We start from the raw sequence: 19,267 nt of genomic DNA on the forward strand, positions 1-19,267 counted from the left end.
GACTCTTCATTTTTGCTGCTCCAACTTGGACGAAAATGCATCATTTATCTTCAATTTGGGCCTCCAAAATGTGATATATATTGACTCAAAACTTCATGCATTGGGCTGCCCACTAACTTGAATAATATTCACCATTTGGCCCAATGTTGAATGGTCTTGGAATTGGGCTTTTATTTCATCAACTAAAAGCATCATGGACTCCTTTATCTTCTTAGCTCTAGCTCTTGTAATTGGTCCACTTTGAATGATTAATGGATCCATCTTCTTGTCCTTGTTGATCAGCTTGGGTGTACCTCCATCATGAAAGGAGCTCAATTGAACTATCCAATGTATGACAAGGAGTTATATGCTTTGGTTAGAGCTTTGGAAACATGGCAGCATTACTTGTGGCCTAGAGAGTTTGTAATTCATACGGATCATGAATCTCTCAAGTACTTGAAAGGTCAAGGTAAGCTTAGCAAGAGACATGTTAAGTGGGTGGAATTCATTGAATCATTTCCCTATGTAATCAAATACAAAAAGGGAAAAGAAAACATTGTGGCTGATGCATTGTCTCGGAGGTATATTTTGATCACTACTTTGAGTTCTAAGTTGCTTGGTTTTGAGTCGATTAAGGAAATGTATGATAATGACCCGGACTTTTCTTCTATCTATTTAGCTTGTGAGCATTCCTAAAGGTTCTGTGCGTAAATTGCTTGTACGTGAAGCTCATGGTGGTGGTTTAATGGGGCATTTTGGAGTCCATAAGACAATGGATGTTTTGCATGAACATTTCTTTTGGCCTAAAATGCGTGTAGATGTTGAAAGAATTTGTAAAAGATGCATAACTTGCATGCAAGCCAAGTCTAAAATCACACCCACATGGTTTGTACAAACCGTTACCAATTCCTATTGCACCTTGGGAGGATATTTCAAGGGACTTTGTCATTGGTTTGCCAAGAACAAACAGAGGTAGAGATTCAGTTTTTGTGGTTGTTGTTGATAGGTTTTTCAAAAATGGCACATTTTATTCCATGTCACAAAACTGATGATGCATCTCATATTGCTGATTTGTTATTTAAAGAAATTGTCCGTTTGCATGGTGTTCCTAGATCAATTGTGAGTGATCGAGATGCTAAATTTGTAAGTCATTTTTGGCGTGTGTTGTGGAATAAGTTGGGAACTAAACTCATGTTTTCTACTACTTGTCATCCACAAACTGATGGACAAACTGAAGTAGATAATAGGACTTTGTCTCAATTACTACCAACTTTAGTTAAAAAGAACTTGAAAAGTTGGGAGGAATGCTTACCTTTTGCTGAATTTCTTTATAATCGAAGTGTTCATTCTGCTACTAACTTTTCTCCATTTGAAGTTGTGTATGGTTTTAATCCATTGAGTCCACTAGATTTGATTCCAATACCTATTGAAGAACGTGCAAGTCTTGATGGAAAAGCTAAGGCTAAAATGGTGAAAAGATTGCATGAAAGGGTAAGACTCAACATTGAAAAGAGGACAGAACAATATGCAAAGCAAGCCAACAAGGGTCGGAAACAAGTCATCTTTGAGCCGGGAGATTGGGTTTGGTTGCATATGAGAAAGGAGAGATTTCCTTCGAAAAGAAAGCCCAAGTTGCAGCTAAGAGGAGATGGACCATTCCAAGTGATTGCAAATCAATGATAATGCTTACAAACTAGACTTACCTGGTGAGTTTAATGTAAGTGCTACTTTCAATGTTTCTGATTTATCTCCTTATGTTGGCGAATTAGATTCGAGGACGAATCCTCTTGAAGAAGAATGGACTGATGGCAGAAAACTGCATTTTCAAGTTTATAATTAAATTGAAAAGAGTCCGATCTTGATTCTAGAGTGAGAAGCTCCTCCTTCTCTCTTACAATCCCCCACCCTACCGCATTCTCCCGCCGGAATCTCACCCCCACCACTTAACCCCGCCTCCCTCACTCCACCATCCACAATACCGTCGGACGCCCTTCACCCCACACGCTAGCGTCAGCCAACCCTCCCTCTTTCCACCCCCTACCCCCGCTCCTTGGCCTAGATATGCCGGACCCTCCTCCACCGGACCCCGATATTGGAAACGAGGAAGCTCGAACCATTGCGGACCACCTAATGGTCTTTCGGTCGCCCGATGAACCACCTCCCAAACCGACGACCAAAGCCACAAAGTTGAAGGCGGCGAAGAATAGATGCAAAACAAGGATGAACACGCCAGGCCCGCCGTCAAAAGGGAATGGCCGGAAGCGCTTTGTCCCTTCCCCTCTCCCGGAAGACAAACAGCTCCGGAAAAAGCTCTCGTTCGGCAACGACTCCAGTCCCGGCTCCGAGTCACCACGGTGCAAAGCGGCCATATTCTCGGAGAGCCCATGCCATAACACGGAGAAGGATGGCCGTGAGAATGATGAAATATCCTCGACTGCAAAGGAGAACGTAAAACGGAAAATCTGGCCCTAGAGGACAACGCCGTAGCCGCCGGGGCTTCGCCGGCCGGCCCTCACACCGGTGGCGACTTGATGACCGTTGGAGAAGGTACGACCAATGGATCCGTCGCAGTCCCCTCGGATCTTGATGAATCAAGGGAAGCCAAAAGTGCTTTGGAGTGTGCTAGAGTCAACTTGCCCGAAATGGCTAAAGGAACAGACATGCTTTGTGAAAGTGCCTTTGTCCCCTACTCTTCCGGGCTGTCACATGATGCACTACACGCTTACCTAATAATGCAGCCAAAAAAGAGTTCAATCTTGCAAGCGGCTGAGACCCCTCTTTGCCAACTTAGAGCATGTCTTAATGGGTATGAGGGAGTCTCCGGGCAACAAATCAACCTCGCCAAAAGCAACTTTTACATCGCAGAAGTTCATGAACAATGGGCACATGCAATCCAATCTGAAGGTGGCTTTGCTCGGGGGCCTTTCCCCTTCCTCTACTTGGGAGTCCCCATATATCGAGGAGTCAAGCGCACGGATATGTTCATGTTTATCCGGGAAAAGGTTGCAAGAAGAATTTCCGGTTGGGCGCATAGACATCTATCCTTTGGAGGGAGGCAAACTCTAATCAAGAGTACCCTGGAGGCGATCCCTATCCAGATTTTTCAGGCTATTGAGCCAACAATCGGCTCCCTTAAGCTCCTTTTTTTTTTTGGTCCCTCATCCCTATATATTAAAAAGGGGGATTACAGAACGTGGCCACACCCGAAAGTGGTGTGCCATAGCAAAGGCAAGAGTAGAAAGCGGTCCGACTCCACACGGCTCGGACCCCATCCTACTCCCTTCAAAAGTGCAATTAAACAAAACAAAGGCTCTATGATCTTCCATCTCCGAGTAACCGACTCTAGTATCCGTCCCCATCTAGGGTTCGAATGTTTGGAACACCCATTCGGTCCAAGCGGACGAAGTCCATGAGGTCTCTTGGTGCAGAATTATGATCCAATTGTCGACCGCTATCAAGCCTTAGGCCCATTCTCGCAAGGAAATCCGCCGCCTTGTTCCCCTCCCGGTGTATGAAGGTGGCTCGGAATTTAAGTTGGCGCTTGAGCAGGATCAATTGTGCCACTGCTTGCCGAGCTAGAGCCGGCCCCCACCCTTCTCCATTGACCAGATTAATGGCTTGCTCGGCATCTGATTCGATCCAGATTGGTAAGTCAAGATCCTTGGCTAAGCGCAGCCCATGGATCGTGGCCGTCAGCACAGCCTCCAGAGCCGAGTGTGCTTCAAGGGGCGTGCTAAACGCCACCAGCATGTTGCCCGAGCTGTCCCGAATGATTCCTCCCCCCCTGCTTTGTTGGTCACTTCATTGAAGGAGCCATCCGTGTTTAGTTTAATCCAAGGGTGGTCCGGGGGGTCCCATTTGATTGCCATGGCTAGCGGCTGCGCCCTAGCTGGTTCCACTTGTTGCGGGATGTTGATTCTAAGTTTGACCCCTCTCGCCAATGCTTCGGCTTCAAGTTCCCGTTGGCCATGGAGTTCCGGATGAACATGTGGATCTGCCATACCACATTGTGCGGATTGAACCTCGTGTCTTGGTGCCGGCTCCTGTTTCTTTCCGCCCAGATGAACCACAAGATGAGGTAGGGGATGGCTCGGCTAAGGTGCTTCTTGTTCGGTTGGTGACATCTTCACATCCAAGTTTCAATTCTCGTTGGGATTGTGTCATTGATTGAGAGGCGGGGGGTCGCCCCATCAAACCACGAATCAAACTCATTCCATACTCTGCGAGCTCCGTAACCCTGAATGAAGAGGTGTTGGAGGGACTCAATATTCGGTCAAAGATGGCAACATTGGCACTTGGAGGCAAGTTCAATCTCCCGCCACTGAAGTTTTGTGTCGACTGGCACCCGATTGGAAAGAAGCCTCCAGATGAAGATGGCTATTGACTTAGTGAGGCCCGCCTGCCAAACATCACCCAGGCCTTGAACGATCGGGTTCCGCCCTCGGAGTGTGTCCCACGTCGATGCTACCGTGAATTCCCCGTGCTCAGAGAGGGTCCACCGCGGGATATCCTGTTCGTCTTGGAGTATCGGGGTGCTGAGGATGCGATCAATAATATGCTGTGGGATGCCGGCTTGATCGTGCAGGAGTCGGAGCTTGGGTTCATCCCAAGTGCCATTTGTAATGAACTCCGGGACCCGGGTGGTTGGCCTTCCCCTATCATCAAGGCTGAGGTCCCTGAGTGGGCTGTTGCCAAGCCAGATGTCATCCCTGAAGTAGATATTCCCTTGCCCCACAAGCCACCTCATGTACGGTTGCGCGAGAGTCCAAGCTCTAGAGAGCCTCCTCCATGTAGGGCTACTCCTGCTCGGCGTTCTCAAGGTAAGTGGTGTGGAGATGGAGCAATATTTTGCCATCATGTATTTTGCCCAAAGGGAGTTTTGTTCCCGGAAGCGCCACCATAATTTTATGTTGAAAGCACGTAAAACCTCCAAAGTTTTCCGAATCCCGAGACCTCCTTCCTCGGTAGGGCGACATATTTGATCCCATCCAATCCAATGGGTTCGCTTTCTCTCACTCGTAGATCCCCAAAAGAATCGGGCCATTTGTTGATCAAGTTGTTTTAAGGTGTCGGCAGTGGGCTCAATGGGTTGGAAGATGTGTAAGGGGATCGCTTCAAGGGTGCTCTTAATCAGCGTGAGCCTCCCTCCAAAAGATAAGTGCCGGTGTGCCCAGCCCGAGATCCTTCTTGCAATCTTTTCACGTAGGAAGAGGAACATGTCCGTGCGCTTTACACCACGGTAGATGGGGACGCCGAGGTAGAGGAAAGGAAAGGTGCCCCTAGTGAAGCCTCCTTCCGCTTGGATCGAGGGTGCCCAATGGTCATGGATTTCGGCGATATAGAAGTTGCTCTTGGTGAGGCTGACTTGTTGGCCGGAGACATTTTCATAGTTCTCGAGATAGGCTCGGAGCCGGCGCAGGGGGGTTGCCGCCGCTTGTGTGAATATTATAATATCATCCGCATAGGCTAGGTGGCTGACCTCAATGCATCTCCGGGTGGCCTTAAACACCATATCCCTTGGGCCAAGTATAAGCTTATCCAAGGCTCGAGACAGGTAGTCCGCGGCAATTACAAACAACGCAGGGGAAATCGGATCACCTTGTCGCAGTCCCCGTGTTGATCTGAAGAATCCTGAAGGTACCCCATTGACAAGGATCGAGAACCAACACAAGCCATGCACCTCTCCAAGAGTGAGATCCATGTGTCCGGGAATCCCATTCTCCGAAGCACCTTGAAGAGGAAAGGCCATTGGATCCTATCATAGGCTTTCGCCATGTCGATCTTCACCGCTACATTAGGCGCTGGGGAGCATCTTGCAAGTTCATGGAACATCTCTTGGGCCAACAGAGCGTTATCATTGAGGAGCCGCCCTTTCACGAAACCACTTTGGTTTGGGGAGATGACCTGTGGAAGGAAAGGGAGAGTCGAGTCGTGAGTACCTTGGTGATGATCTTGTTAAAGACGTTGCAGAGGCTGATGGGTCGGTAGTCGGTCCATGACTCGGGCGACGCCTTCTTTGGGATGAGGACAATGCTTGTGGCCGTAATACTTCGTGGCAGGAAAGCCCCTCTAAAGAACTGGCCAATTGCTTCCACCACCTCCGGCCCCACAATAGTCCAATAGGCTTGGTAGAAAGTGGCGGAGAAGCCATCGGGTCCGGGGGCGCTATCTCTGGAAATGCTGAAAACGGCGCTCCTGATCTCGTCCGCACCCAGCGCATTTGCGATGTCCGCAAAGTGCTCGGCTGAGTGTACTCGCTGGATAAGGTCAAGGTCTGGCTCGTCTAGAACCGGGTTGCTGGGCGCTAGGAGTTGTTGGTAGAAATCTACCGCTGACTTTTTTATTTCGGCCTCCTCAGTAAGCTCCTGGCCGTTGACACGAATCGAGTGGATGCGTAGGCGAACTCTTTTTGGTTTCACCCAGCTTTGATAGAACCGGGTATTTTTGTCGCCCTCCGCAAGCCATCTCAGGGCTGCCTTTTGCCGCCAAAAATCCTCTTCCATTTTCAGCAACATGATGTACTCGGCAATGTATTTATTGATCATTGTCCTATTTTCCGGTGTTGGCCTTGCCTCGAAGATGGACTGGGCCACGGCAATTCCTTCCTCCTTTTCCGTGAGGTTGGCATGGATGTTCCCAAAAACTTCTTTGTTCCACGCCTTTAGGGCTCTTTTCACTCTAGCATGTTTGATTTGAATATTTAGGAGTCCACTAGCCCCCGTACTCTCCTCCCATGCATTTTGCACTACAGCAATGAACCCCCCATGTCGGATCCACATGTTCTGGAATCGGAATGCCTTGCCTCCGATGGTAGTGTTCAGCGTCTTACATCTTACAAGGACCGGCCCGTGGTCCGAAGCAACCCGAGGGAGGTTCGTAACCCGAGTAGCTTCGAAGGCCCTAGCCCAACCCTCACTAACAAGCACTCTATCCAATCTTTCAAAGAGGCCGTTTTTGGCCCATGTGAATTCCGCCCCATCGAACCCCGGATCAAGGAGCCTACAGTCTTCAATTGCCTCCGCGAAGTCGACCATCTCGGCTTGCCGGTTGGTGTCGCTCCCAACCCTATCTCGGTGTGATAGGATGGTGTTGAAGTCGCCACCGATAATCCATGGTGATCCTTCGAGGGGCCCAGCAATCTCTCTCATCTTATCCCACAGGAGGTGTCTTTCGGATCTTGTGCATTTGGCATACACGGCCGAAATGGCCAGCGGCCTAGCAATGCGGTGGGACTTGAGACGCCTATGTAGGATTTGTTCCGAATCACAATCAATATCAAAAGTGGATCCCTCTTCCGCAAACAACCAGATTTTTCCGGTCATGTTCGATCCAATGTAGGACAGCCCCAGGGCCTTGGAGAACCGGTCCGGATCCGGTGTTGTGAGTGGTTCCATTATTGCAAGGAATAAAACATTATGAGATTTAATTAGCCTTATAAAAACGTTTTGGGTTGACGCATTTGCGATTCCCCTCACGTTCCAAAACATGATATTGTAAGACATCATTAAGTAGGATGCGTACCCGAAGGAGACGAAGTCCCTCCTTGATATTCAATGAGATGTTGCTCTTTGTTCGTAGCGTGCTCCTCGGCATCGTCGAGTGGAGAGCCGTCTCCAATCCTCTCGGTCCCCACTTGCATGTCCATGGCCGAGTCGTCCGCTTCCCCACAATTGTCGACATCAAATTCTCCATTCGCCATGAGGGAGTAGTATTGGTTAGTGCTCATGTGATTCTTACTTGAGAAGAAACCACGCCCCCTAGTCATTGCATGGCGTGCGCCCCCTCTCGCACTCCCTCGTGTAGGCGGGGACACCGATCGGCTCGCCTTGGTGTACTCCCATTCCTCATCCATATCTCCATGAATTGGTGAAGGTGGCTCGGTGGTCGGGGGTGTTGGGTTCCCTTTTTCCCCTCCCCAGCGCTTGAGGCCCACTTTGAATGTTCCGGGCGCGAAGGATTCCCTCCTTGGGTTCCACCCATAATGTCCGGACCATCCCAAGTTGTATCCCTTTCCTCCTCTCCATTTGAATTGTTGTTAGGACGATTCCCGACATTGCTCTTATTCTTCCCTTGGCGGTTCCCTTCATTGGAGTTAGGATTGTGCCTCACCGCATCTTGCATGCCCTTCATACCGTGGCCTTCGGGGTTTGCCTTCTTTGGCGGGTTGATATTGTAGTTTCGTTTCGGCGGCCTTTCCTTTTTGCCCATCGCATAGCACACATCACTTGCATGGCCAACATGTTTACACTCTTGGCAAATAGGATGGGATCTTATCCCACCGGACTTGTTGCACCAACTCGGGGCCGCACAAGTCAAGGATTATCTCTTCAAGGGGCGGTTTGGTGATGTCAATCTCAATACAAATGCGGGCAAAGGAGAGTCTCGTCTTGGTAGCCGTGGCCCGATCAACTTGGATTGGGTTGCCGAGGAGCTTGCCGATGGCGAAAAGAGCGGATTGATCAAACAAGTGAATTGGGAGCCCGATTAAATTACACCAAATTGCTGCTATCGGGGACTCACAATATGCATCGAAATCCGGGGACCATTTGAAGACCCTCATTGGGTGGCGATCAATGAGCCAAACGGGTGTTCCCTTTGGGCCTCCGAGAAGCCGGGCATAATCCGCCAAATCCTCGCATTGGATAAGGATATGTTTAGCATTAATGTATTTCCAATTGAAGCCACATCTGAATTTAATGTTATCTAGGGTTTTTTGAATTTGATGGCCCGTAGGAATAGAATGTGAAAACTTACCCACGATGGCGTGCCCCATGCTATCAGCAAGCTTTTGTGTTTCAGCCCCGGAGAAGTAGATGGCCGGAACTCCATTGGACATGGAGGCAAAACCAATGTTTTGGATCTGTTCCGGCACGAAGACTTGAGGACCATTGGGTTCGGGAGAACCCTTAAGTAACTCCGCCATCGATTTCAGCCTACTAGAGGTACCCGAGGGAACTTCGGCCCCCCCCTTCTCGACTAGCGACCATCTGCCCTCGTGTCGCGGTCTCGTGGGAAAGGTCACTCATGGCCATCGGCTGGTCCTGGATAGCCGTGACGGAACTAGTCGGAGCTTCGCCCACCATCGGGTTGGTAGGTGGTGTCGGGGTGGCCGTATGACCCTCGGCCCCAACCTTGGTGGCCGCACCCCTATGAGCTTCCCTTCCGGCCAGGTGGCTCCGGCCTCGACCAAGCCACAAAAGCCGTCGACTTTGCCGCGCCAGCCTCGAACGTGTCTCGAAGTTTTAAGGTCCGTCCTCTCGCTAGAGGGGGAAACTCCTCAAAGGAGGGGATGAAAGGCCCCGTAGGTGCAAGCAAGGCTTGGTCGGACTCCGGAAGGGAAGAGTAGTGAGACCCATCGGCCATGTGCGCATCCTCCGACTGGCCGGCGTCGAGAAGTGGTTGGGCGGTCATGGTGTCTAGCTTGTCCGCCAAATCCAAGGCTGCGAGGTGTAGGAGATGTGTAGTTTTTGGCTGCATTAGCCCTCCAACGGCTAGGACATCACGTGACATTCCAAGTGAGCAACGCGCCAAGCCACTTTCGAAAAGAGTTTTTGTTCCCACTTCCAATTCGGGTAAGTTGACTTCCACTACTTCAAATGAGTCTTTTGCTTTTGCTGCCGCATGTACTTTAGGTTTGTCATGATCCGGAGGGGTCACGTCCTCCTCTTCGACAGCATGGTCGTCGCCGGCGGCCGCACCGGCAACCTGGTCGGAATTTTGATTTTTGGAGGCCATGGTCGATAGGACCGCATTGGCAATGGTCAATTGGCATTCCTTGGTGCCCGAAGCACTTTCTACTCATCCCGCCGGCCGTTGTCCCCTTGATCACTCGGCGGGCTCGCCGGAAAGGTGGTCCCTTTGCACTTAGGGCTCCCGGGTGGGGACGAGTATTCCGACCCGAACTCTAGCCTCTTCCAAGGTTGTTTGTCCTCCGGAAGGGGTGAAAGAACAAACCTTTTCCGACCATTTCCTTTAGTTGGAGGAGCCGGCGTACTTTTCCTCATTTTGAGTTTTGTGGCTTTTTGCTTCATCTTCTTGCTCGGAGGATTAGGGATGGGGTCCTCGGCCGACCGAAAGACCATGCGCTGGTCCGAGATGGTGCGAGGTTCCTCGAGCCCCGGCGACGTGTCCGGCTGATGGTCCGGCATGGCCGAGCGTGTGCCAAGTCACCAGCGTGGTCGGGGGGAAGCGGAGGTGACGGTGTAAGATCCGACACAAAGGCGGAGGCCGGCAGCGTTTAGGGTCGTGAGGGTTGAAAGAAGGCCGGGTTGAGGTCGGAGTGGAGGGGAGGGAAGCGAGGGTGAAGACCTTGAGTTGAAGAGGGCGGCGGTGGGTGGCAACGGTGTTACAAGGCGGGACAATAGGGAGTTGTGTTTAGAGAGAAGGAGGAGCTTCTCACTCCAAAAGTGGTGAGCAAAGCGGTCCGGCCCTCGTCACGTTGGATAGTTCAATTGAGCTCCTTTCAACTTTTCATTAAAGTAAGCGATTGGCTTTCCATCCCGCAACAAAACAGCTCGTATGCCTACTCCAGATGCATCACATTCAAGCTCGAACATGTTATCAAAGTTAGGCAAAGAAAGAATTGGTGCAGTTGTAAGTTTTTCTTTAAGGAGATTAAAAGCATGCTCTTGTTTTTCTCCCCAATAAAAACAAACATCCTTTTTCACAATCTCATTCAAAGGTGCAGCAATTGTACTAAAATCCTTGACAAACCTCCTATAAAAACTTGCAAGACCATGAAAACTTCTAACTTGTGCTACATTTTGAGGAATTTGCCATTCTAAAATAGCTTTCACCTTCTCCTTTTCCATTTCAATCCCAATTAGCACTTATAACAAAACCAAGAAAAACAACTTTATCCATGCAAAATGAACACTTCTTGAGATTAGCATACAATGATTCTTTTCTTAAGGTGTCCAAAATAGCATGCACATGGTTAAGATGTTCATCCACATTTTTGCTATAGACAAGAATATCATCAAAATAAACAACCACAAATTTTCCAATGAATTTTCTCAAAACATGGTGCATCAATCTCATGAAAGTGCTTGGTGATTAGTTAAACCAAAAGGCATGACTAACCACTCATATAGACCAAATTTTGTTTTAAAGGCTGTTTTCCATTCATCTCCTTCTCTAATGCGAATTTGATGATAACCACTTTTCAAATCGATCTTACTAAACACAACAGATCCATGCAATTCATCAAGCATATCATCTAGCCTAGGAATAGGATAGCGATACTTTACAGTGATTTTGTTGATTGCTCGACAGTCGGTGCACATCCTCCATGATCCATCTTTCTTAGAAACAACAATTACCGGCACAGCACATGGACTCATGCTCTCACGGATTTTTCCTTTCTCCAACAACTCTTGCACTTGCCTTTGAATTTCCTTAGTCTCTTCGGGATTGGCCCTATAGGCTGGTCGGTTTGGTAGAACTGCACCGGGAACAAAGTCAATTTGATGTTCAATACCTCTTAATGAGGTGATCCACTTGGTTCATCCTCGGGAAAGACATCCTCGAATTCTTGTAAAAGAGACACAAAAGTACTTGACAAAGAAGTGGTTAATTCGTTAGTGGTAAACAAAGACTCTTTGTACACTGAGATGAAAACACTCTTTTCTTTAACTATTTGCACTCTTTATTTCTTTTGCTCTCACATAGAAATTCTTTTTTTCTTTTCCCTCATTCTTACTTTTCTCTCGACTCTTTTCACTCAGTCCTTTTTCAATGCCCTCGCTTTTTTTTCTCTCAACCTCACGATCTCTCCTTGCTTGAGATAATTTATGTTGATCTTCTTGAACTTGCTGAGGTGTCAAAGAGACAAGCATGATAGACTTGTTGTTGTGCTTGAAGGTGTAGTGGTTGTGAAATCCATCATAAGTCACTCTACGATCAAACTGCCATGGCCTCCCCAAAAGAATGTGACTAGCATGCATTGGCACAACATCACAAAGAACATCATCTTTATAATTGCCAATTGAAAACGAAATTAGAACTCGCTTAGTCACTCGAATTTCTCCACATTCATTAAGCCATTGTAGCTTGTACGGATTAGGATGTTTTTCCGTTGTTAAGCTCAACTTTTCCACCATTTCAGAACTTGCAACATTTGCACAACTACCACCATCAATAATCATTATGCAAAGTTTACCTTGGACCAAACACCTTGTGTGGAAGATGTTCTCCCTTTGTTGATCATCATTTCTGTTTTGCATGTTTAGAGCCCTTCGAACGACCAAAAGTTCTCCATGTTCAGGTCCAATCTCCTCCAATTGTTTATCCTCCTCCTCATCATCATCATCTTCACGTTCACTTTCAGATTCTATCTCTCCATTTGGCTTCAAAATCATCACCCTTTTGTTTGGACATTGAGATGCAATGTGTCCAACACCTTGACAACGAAAACATTTGATATCTCTATTTCGAGTAGAAGTAGAAGTAGAAATACCTTTACCCTTCTCAAATTCTTTGGACTTGGATGTCGACGCTTCATTTTGGGGTTTAGAACCCTCCCCAAAATTGGATTTGGATGAAGTCCACTCTTTTGTCTTTGAAGAATGAGAACTTGTTGAAAAATTCTTTTGGATTGTTCCCTTCTTCTTCCATTGTCCCTCCACCTTCATGGCCATATGAACCATGTCCTCCAACTCCACATAGTGTTGAAGCTCTACAATGTTTGCAATCTCCCTATTCAGCCCACATAAGAATCGAGCCATAGTTGCTTCTCTATCTTCTTCAACATTTGCCCTAATCATGGCAATCTCCATGTCTTTGTAGTACTCATCAACAGATTTAGTACCTTGTTTCATAGATTGTAATTTTTGATACAATTCACGAAAATAATGAGAAGGTACAAATCTCTTACGGATTATGCTTTTCATTTCTTCCCAAGTCGAAACCGGTCTTCCTCCATATCGCCTTGTACTAGTTGTCAATTGATCCCACCAAACTATAGCATAGTCAGCGAATTCAATAGCAGCAAGTCTAACCTTTTTCTCCTCGGAATAGTTGTGACATTCAAAGATGAGATCCACCTTTCTCTCCCACTCCAAATAAGCTTCGGGGTCACTCCTTCCTTGGAATGTTGGGATCTTCAGTTTGATGCTTCTCAAATCACCATCCACTTCATTTGTACGCCCTCTTCTACCGTTTCCACGTCTCTCATTTCGATGCCTATATGAAGCATCATCTTCTCCTCCACTCTCTTCCTCCTCGTTATTATTTTCATTTGTTGCCTGAACTTCTAGCCTCTCCAACCGCCCTGAAACACTTTCCAGAATCCGTGCAAACCTTGCAAATTGTTGTTGCATGGCTTTCAACGTAGGATCAACTGGAATATGATCGTCAGTAGGATCCATCCTCACAGTTACTTGTGTATCACACAAAAAACCTCACAAAACACTCGTGTGTATCACTCGTTGGCTTTTACCTCCCCTCAAATAACCTAACCTCTCAAGCCTTTTACCACTCTTTCTCTTTTGCAAAGAAAACACAAGTATAAAACAAATCAAGAACAAACAAGAACAAATAGCAATCAACCAACTTTAGCCCTTGAATGAAGGATGAAAGGAAATGGTCGAGAAAATGATGTGAAAAATGTATTTGGGTTTTTTTTTCTGGTTTTTTTGTTTGCTTCTTTTTGTAAAGCAAAAAAAGATAATGGATAAAAGAAGGTAAAGATGTTTACTATATGTACTTTTTTTTTTTTTGGCCCCTTTTTTTTTTTCTTTTTGCAACAACTAGATAAAATGAAGATAAAGTTGTGCTAGCCTTTCTCACTTTTTTTTTTCGATTTTTTTTTTGAAACTAAGATATGAATGTAAGGTAAAGCTAAGAATAGATCCTTTCAAACCCCCCAATTTTGCCGTGGTTTGAATTAGGGTTTAGCTCCAGCCGAGAATGATGCAGCAACCAGGAGGAATGGCGCCACAACCTATGGGGATGGATCAGCAACAGCCCCATCAGCAGCAGTGGATGACCATGCCACCGCAGCCTCCTCATGTCTGGCCTCAGCAGCAGCAGCAACAACAGCACTACGGTGCGCCGTAAACCAACGCAGCTGCTGGTGGCGCCGCCGACGAGGTTCGATCTCTATGGATTGGAGACCTTCAGTTCTGGATGGACGAGAACTATCTCACATCCTGCTTCTACAACTCTGGTGAGCTAGTATCTGCTAAGGTGATTCACAACAAGCAAACTGGCCAATCTGAGGGGTATGGCTTCCTGGAGTTCAGGAGTCATGGTTCTGCTGAAAGTATATTGCAATAATATAATGGTGCACTGATGCCTAATGCTGAACAGAGCTTCCGACTGAACTGGGCTAGTCTTGGTGCGGGAGATAAGCGTGCAGATGACTCTCCTGAGTACACAATTTTTGTGGGAGATTTGGCTGGGGATGTTACAGATTATGTCATGCAGGAAACGTTTAAGGTTGTCTACCAATCTATTAAGGGTGCAAAAGTTGTTATAGATAGGGTCACTGGACGCTCTTCGGCTATGGATTTGTTAAGTTTGTGGATGAGAGAGAGCAACAGCATGCTATGAGTGAAATGAACGGTGTTCTCTGTTCAACTAGGCCCATGCGGATTGGGCCTGCAGCTAACAAAAAACCTATGAATGCACCAACTCAGAACGCTTCATTTCAAAATCCTCAAGGAACTCAGGGTGAAAGTGACCCCAATAATACAACAATATTTGTTGGCGGTCTAGATTCCAACGTGACGGACGACCATTTGAGACAAGTATTCTCACAGTATGGTGATGTGGTACATGTGAAAATACCAGTTGGAAAGCGTTGTGGATTTGTTCAGTTTTCTGATAGGTCCTGTGCTGAGCAAGCTTTAGCAAACTTAAATGGGACTCTGCTAGGAGGGGAGAACATCCGTCTTTCGTGCGGACGCAGTCCTTCGAACAAGCAGACTCAGCAAGATCAAAACCAGTGGGGAGGGGGTGCTTACTATGGGTACACGCAGGGGCATGAGGTGAGAAAGTCTTGCCCCAACCATCTCACGTCCAACGCCGACGGTCTCCCTCACCTTTGGGTGAGGTGGATATGCGGCCGGCCTAACGTCGGTCATGGTCCAGCCCGGAAGGGACTCACCGGGGAAGGAGGTCAAGGGCACGAGTCCCTTTCCCTCGCCGAAATGGGTTTTCCGACCAACTAATGCGAAACGGAATATGAAAAAGTCAGCCACTCCCCACCCCATTAAAAACGGTGGTAATACAAAACGCAGCGCTTGTGTGCCATTGACGGAGACCGAAAGGGTGAGGAAGAAGATTGTCTTTGAGTTCGATGAGCTTATTGCCGGAACTAATGGTGGAGGTAGCGCCATTGCCGGAAAAGACGGTTGGAGCTCCCTGCCCGGGGAGAGAGAGAAGGGCCGGTGGAAGAGAAAGGCACGACCTGGCCCTTTTGAAGCCAACACCGGAGCGTTTGAGGTGGTGCCGGGAGTTCTCCCATTACTCGCGGGGGAGCTCCGTTTCTCCATGGGACAAAAGGACGGCTCGGCCAGGCACCAGCCGGAAGTCGTGACCGGAACTCGGTTGGAGGGTGCATTGCCGGAGGTGAATGAGGCCGTTGCACAAGGGGTACTCCGGTCAACGCGCGTGGAGGCGGCTGCAAGTGCAGCTGTCTTGGACGAGGACACATCCTCAGAAAGGTATGGTGCCAACATGCTTTTTGACCCACCCACTCTTGCTGCACCATTTCCGGAAAAGGATAGGCATGTACTAGCTAGTGAGACATGTGACTCCCTTATGGGTCAAAGCCTCTTGCAATTCAAATCTGGTGATGGTACAAATTTCAAGGCCGAGGATAACAATGGAGGGGGTGAGGCCGGGCTCAACGGGAAGCCGTCGGCGCCGGATAACCCGTCGGACCCGCCGGACAAGCTGCTGGACCAGGACAGGGACCAGCCGGAAATCCTACCCAAGCACTCGGCATCTGAGGTAGGCATCGACGTGGCCTCCCCCGTTGGGAGTCCGCCGACGTTGGGTCACTCGCTGGAATTCATCACGGACAAGGCCGCTCAAACCGAGACCCAACCTGTTGAGCCAGATCTAGATGAAAAGCCCGCGAACACGGGTGCGGGCTGGATAGTGGAGGACCACCGAAATCCGACGCGGTGAACCTTGATGCTGATCACGACACGGAGATGGGGACATTCGGATGGTGTGAAGGGATCCCTTCGCTTACATTCTCAAACGAGGAAACAAAGTGCTTGGTGGACAAGGTAGGGCACGCCATTATCGGAAAGTTCTCCCACACCCTCCCAACACCACAACAAATCCAAAAATCCCTTTCCAACATCAACTTCGTCGATGGATTCAAATGGAAGTTCGTTAACGCCAAGTGAGCCGGGCATTGGCTCAATGAGTGTATCATGTGGGTTCCTAAGCCGGGAAATGGAGGGCTTCATCGAGGACCTCGATCCGGGAGGGGTTGTCACATGTGGGGGCACCCCTATCGCGGGCCTCAACTAGGTAACGGACTTAAGTTTTTGACGATGCGATGGCTGCATCATTATAATTGTAATAGGGATGCTAAGAGTATTTAGATGACTACCCTAGTTTATTGGGAGGCCCTCGTTGTACTCTAATTGGTCGTGGTGAGCCGTCACTTTTGGGCGGCTCAATGGTTGTTTGTTTTGGCTGCAATTGCTGTTGGTAATGCACAGGTGTGGGTCCGCCTTAACCCTCCACCCTCGGGGTGCTTTTAAAAAAAAAAAAAAAAAAAAAAAAAAAAAAAAAAACGCAGGGGCATGAGGTGCAAGGTGGATTTGCTCCACCACAAGACCCAAACATGTATTATGGAGGCTATCCTGGATATGCAAACTATCAACAGCCGCAATAGTGATATGCTGGAGAGCAGTCGGAGTTGTGCCTTGCTGAGTGGCTTATTATGTGATATTGCCAAGTTGGATTCGACTTACTATTATCTAATAATATTTGGTGCTATTTTTCTGTTGGTTTTGTTGACCCTTTTCCCCCACGGATTTGGAGGTTTTCTTAGTAAAAACTACATGTATAATTGTAGTTCTTGATCATGTTTGGAATGAATCGGTTGCATATCAATCGCTTGCCTTAGTTTTGAGCTGTGCTGTTTTTGCTGAACTGCTGAAATGAACATGCTGCGGCAAATTCTTGTAATGCTATTGCTTAAAGTGATTATTATTCAGTTATTGAACTAATATCCAGATATAAAATCAAAATCTACCTTGTTTTTTTTAAAAAAAAGCTAAGAATAGATCAATACCAGATGGCTCGTGATACCAAATGATATGGATTGGGATAGGACGAAGGACCCGTTGGATATATTGATCCAAGAACCCCACGTATAAGGTTTGGCAGCGGACTCCCTTGATTGATAATCTGGTTTGATCCACTTCCAGAGCTTGGAAAACCTCGACCCGTTGGCTATATGATCAGCCAAGAACCTCGGTATGGTTGAACGCCACAAGAACTTGCTCAAAGTATCTTGATAAGTTCCAAACAAGTGAAAAACTCTACAAAGAGAATTCAGCTCACAAGACAAAGTCTATTTTCGTATTTGATCAATGGTGTCCTCAAATGACATGCTTACAAGCCTATTTATAGGCTAGAATGGACTCTTGAAAGTCTCATATCATTAGTACAACTTAAGACCTTTAGAATGACTCATAATAAGTGAAAAGTAACTCCTAAACTATTGGTGTGACTTTAGGACATCTAAAGTCACTTATTTAACTCAAAAAGTAACTTAAAAATGACTCTTCATTTTGGTTGCTCCAACTTGGACGAAAATGCATCATGTATCTTCAATTTGGGCCTCCAAAATGTGATATATAGTGACTCAAAACTTCATGCATTGGGCTGCCCACTAACTTGAATAATATTCACCATTTGGCCCAATGTAGATTGGTCTTGGAATTGGGCTTTTACTTCATCAACTAAAAGCATCATGGACTCCTTTTATCTTCTTAGCTCTAGCTCTTGTAATTGGTCCACTTTGAATGAACAATGGATCCATCTTCTTGTCCTTGTAGATCAGCTTGGGTGTAGCTCCATCACGAGTAGAAGTAGAAATACCTTTTACCCTTCTCCCGCGATGATTGGGGTATGAAGGATTTGTGTGATAACCTCTTGTGGCATTCCAGCCTGGTTGTGAAGTTTGACGTAACATAGCCTCATCCCAAGTTCCACCCCCAATGTAGTCCGAGACCTTGGCCGATGAGGCGTCCCTATCGTCAAGGCAGATCTCGCGAAGGGGAGATTCACCAAGCCAAATGTCATCCCAAAAGTAGGCATCGCCCTGACCGATCACCCATCTAATGTGAGGATTTGCTTGATTTCTCACTTTCATTAGCCGCTTCCATGTCGGGCTACTTCTCCCCGAAGGGGAGGCCGCAAGGGGGGAGTTTTTATGACAATACTTGGCCTTCATGTATCTAGCCCAAAGGGAATTTTGCTCCCGGAACCTCCACCAAAGTTTGATACTGAAGGCCCGGAGGACTTCTTTGGTCTTACGAATGCCGAGACCCCCTTCAGGGGTGGGGAGGCAGATCTGATCCCACCCAATCCAATCTGTCTTTTTTCTCTCTGTTGACGATCCCCAAAAAAATCGGGCCATCTGCTGATCCAATTGCTTAAGGGCCACGGATGTTGGTTCAATGGCCTGGAAAATGTGCAGCGGCACCGCTTCAAGTGTGCTTTGGAGTAGTGTAAGCCTACCTCCAAAGGAGAGGTGTCGATGAGCCCACCCCGAGATTCGTGCAGCAATCTTTTCCCGAAGGAACATAAACATATCTGTACGTTTGACACCACGATAAATAGGAACTCCAAGGTACAAAAATAGGAAAGTACCTCGTGCGAAGCCTCCTTCATTTTGTATAATGTTGGCGCACCCTTCATGTTTTTCGGCAATGTAGAAGTTGCTTTTTGCCAAGTTAATCTGCTGCCCGGAAACCCCGGCATATGTCTCGAAGCAAGTCCGCAGCCGCCTAAGAGGTCCCTCCGCTGCTTGTGTGAATATCACAATGTCATCGGCGTAGGCGAGGTGGCTTATTTTAATGCAGTGTCGGAGATATTGGATCTCCCTGTCTGAGGCCGCGGGTGGACTTAAAGAACCCGGAGGGGGCGCCATTGACCAGCACCGAGAACCAAAACGAGCCCACACATCTCTCAATCAAAGAGACCCACGGGGCCGGGAAACCCATCTGGTGTAGCACTTTCAAAAGAAAGGGCCATTGTACTCGGTCGTAGGCCTTAGCCATATCGATTTTTACCGCGACATTAGGGGCCG

The 19,267-nt window shown here is 47.6% G+C and overlaps 1 pseudogene; it reads left to right on the forward strand.

Annotated features, from left to right (window-relative positions):
- The first annotated feature begins 13,861 nt into the window (after window positions 1-13,861).
- LOC121791734 lies at window positions 13,862-17,185 on the forward strand (annotated as a pseudogene).
- Window positions 17,186-19,267: the final 2,082 nt, after the last annotated feature.

This window comes from Salvia splendens, chromosome 2, assembly GCF_004379255.2.
Source record: "Salvia splendens isolate huo1 chromosome 2, SspV2, whole genome shotgun sequence".
Taxonomy (NCBI): domain Eukaryota; kingdom Viridiplantae; phylum Streptophyta; class Magnoliopsida; order Lamiales; family Lamiaceae; genus Salvia; species Salvia splendens.